At 27.1% G+C, this 3,398-nt stretch overlaps 1 pseudogene; it reads left to right on the forward strand.

Annotated features, from left to right (window-relative positions):
- Positions 1 to 654: 654 nt before the first annotated feature.
- On the forward strand, positions 655 to 1,210 carry LOC140872585 (uncharacterized; annotated as a pseudogene).
- The last annotated feature ends 2,188 nt before the right edge of the window (positions 1,211 to 3,398 follow it).

Here is a 3,398-nt window from a genome sequence, read left to right on the forward strand (position 1 = left end):
TGAAAATTTCCCGCTTGACTCTTCTCGTTCAACATAAATTATCTTATTCTTCTCTGCTCATTATTCACGTCGAATTCTTCTACTCACTCAATTTTCCTCTCGTTCCTTATACGTAAATCCTAAATAACCCTCTATATATGTGTTTTAATTTAATATACATCAATTGAAAATTTTCAATTTTTTTTACTTGCTGCACTTTTATATGGCGCTATAGTTAGTTTCTTTTTTTTTTTTTTTTTTGAGCAAAAACTAAGAATTGTGCTCTTTTATCCCTTATGGGAATCGAGATCGTAGTATTCAGCTATGTGAAATTTCATGTCGCAGATTTATGTGAAAGAATAATATTATATATATGATGTTGTGTTCTTGTCGGTTTTCTCCTATTTCATATTTCTTTGATAGCAAATTGTGTTCTTGTCGGTTTCTTCTTGTTTCCTAGTTAATCATTTTTTTGTTCAAAAAATAGATTAGATCGATGTTCAAATGACATGAGAATGTGACGGTCAGCATTTTGAGTTCTATTTTTTACGTAGAAACCTATACATTCATTGTTAAATTGTGTTAAACTTATTATAAAATATTTCTTGCTAATTAGCGTTGAAATTATTGGGAATAAACAAGCTAATACATGTTAATTGTAATAAATTTGTAGTTATGGCAAGATTAAGCTTAGCAACAACCAAACTGGCGAGGAGAAAAAAAATTAATACATAGCAATGTTAACTTTTTGGTTGAGCATTATGCAACTAGTAAATTGGTTTTGGATCATCGTTCTTAAATTTATAGAAAATTATAATAAGTCTATTAAAATAATATCAATATATCAACATGATTTTTATAAGAGAAGAAAGTATATTGAAAAAATTATTTATGCAAATGATGATGTATGCATCAATATAACTAGAATGAATAGGCCAACTTTCGTGCGTTTATATATGCTCTAGATCACTTGAAGTCACTGGAATATATATTGTGGTCGACCAAGTATATGTTAGTGGATGAACAAGTTTTTATAATATTGCATATTTTGGCTAATCACGAAAAACAAAGACGTTATAAATGTTAATTTTGAACGTTCTAGGGAGACAATTAATATATATTTCAAAAAAGTGATAAATGTCATTATTAGTCTTCAAGGAGAATTACTTAAAAACCCGAGGCAATACCTGATGACTCTATGGATGAGAGATGAAAATGGTTTAAGGTATGATATTTGATTTATATCCAAGTTAGTTTATATATTATAATAAGCTTATATTAGTCTTATGATGATATGCAGGGGCGGAGCCACCCTTGGGTTAGGGTGGGCTTCAGCCCCACCCAATTTTTCAAAATTTTATTTTAGTACTTTTAAATTTTAAAAAAAAAATCAGCCCATTTAAAAAAAATTAAAAATAGAACAATCAATTATATTTTTTGGTTGATTTATTGTAGTAGCTAGGTTTTGAAATTATGTGATTTGAGATAAATTCGATAATTCTAAAATTTTGTCGAATATTTAGTTGCGATAATATTGATTTATGATAAATATGAATTTTTACCCTAAAAACTATTGTTTCGAAATTTAGAAAAAATAATCAATTGGTTGAAAATTGAAATATTTGAGCTCTTATTGACTTTGCAATTATTATTGAGTTTGTATTACGATTTTTCTAATTAAAAAAAAACTAAAAATTCAATAATTATGAGATTTGAAAAATGACCGTTTGTAGTAAATTTTTGGGATGGTTGAAATTTTCTAATTAGGTGTTTCAGAAAATAAAAAAAATAAAATTTTAAAAGTTATTTTTAAACCGAAAGAGCATATATCGACATATCAGGGGCATACATCAATTACAGTCAAGATGAGCAGAAAATATCTATTTCTATCAAAATACCTACCGAGTTGAATTCATATGAAAAATCGGTTCAGTTTTTTCAGAATTTCGGTCTTAGATTTTAAAAATATTGGTTAGGTCGCTTTGGTTTTGACTTTTAACGTAATAGTTTTGTTTACTGAACAAACCTAATATTTATAAAAAAATTATTATTGTTAAATTTTCTATTAAAATTTTATTGGACAATAGAACTAGATTTGAAAATATATTTTTTATTAAATAATTTAATTTTATATAATTCAATTTTTAACTATAATTTTTGAAGTAGAACTTGATTTTTTTAAAAAATTTTTAAAAAATTGAGATCGTTTAATTTGATTACTGATCAAAATAATAGATTTTATTTTATTTTTTTTTGGTGTTCATAGTAAAGTTCAATTGATTCTTTTTATTGAAAAAAGTTAATTCAATTTTAAAAATTTTGATTCGATTTTAACTACTTTTCATATGTAAGGCCCGAAAATATTAAGTTCTTAATTACGGGATTTAAGATTTAAATTTCGAATATGAGAAAAGATTTATTTGAAGAAGTTAAGAAATTAGAGATCTCAATTTCGGGTCAAAAATATTTAATTTGAGGATTTTCGGATTTTAAGATTTTAATATCCGGAATTCTTAAATTAAAAGATTAAAAATATTTGAATTGATATTTATGGAATTTAAGATGTGAATTCCAAGATTATAAATATCAAGAATTTAATTTGAGGATGAAATCTGAGCAAGGACCCATTTGCAAATATTAAGTAGTTCAAGGACTAAAATGCGATAAGATCCAAAATGATTTAATTTTAATACGAAAATATTTAATTTGAGAATATATAGAGTTTAGAATTAAATTCTATTATTCTTAAATTATTTAAGATTGAAATTGAATTAAATCGCTTGTACGGGAACTGAATTGCAATTAGGCCAAAGTTCAGGGATCAAAGTGCAATTTGCCTTGCAACTTGGCCTTAAAAACGTGGAAAGAAGGGGAAGACATCAGATTCCCAGTCCAGAAACGAGAGAAGAAGGAAAGGAGGGTTTCAAAGCCATTTTTGTCCCTTGAAACTCCGATATCTTTTGATCCGCCCGGTAGAATTTCCAATTGATCGTATATTTGCGATCACAGCTCCGAGTGCTACGTTTTGACGTAAGTTTTATGAAGTTCTATCATGTTTGAATTTTATGATGTTGTTAGAATTAAGATTTGATTGTATAAACATGTTCTAGCATATACGACGATAGCATATCTAAGACGGATCGTGAAAAGATCGTCGTTTGAACATATTTCCGATTTTTGAAAGATTTTTCAGAAATCTGATTTTTAGGGGCTGCATATTTCGAAATTCAGCTGAAGAATTGATGATGATATGTGATTGATATGATTGTATTATTGATGTTAATGCCTTTGGGATTTTCGAATTCGAACCGTTATGCCGTCGGTTTTGATTTTGACCGAACAATCAAGTTTTGTAGTTGTTTCAGAATTTATGAGATATTAGTGCTATTGGGAGATGATATTGAATTGAAAATCAATGC

Source organism: Henckelia pumila, chromosome 1, assembly GCF_033568475.1.
Source record: "Henckelia pumila isolate YLH828 chromosome 1, ASM3356847v2, whole genome shotgun sequence".
Classification (NCBI taxonomy): Eukaryota; Viridiplantae; Streptophyta; class Magnoliopsida; order Lamiales; family Gesneriaceae; genus Henckelia; species Henckelia pumila.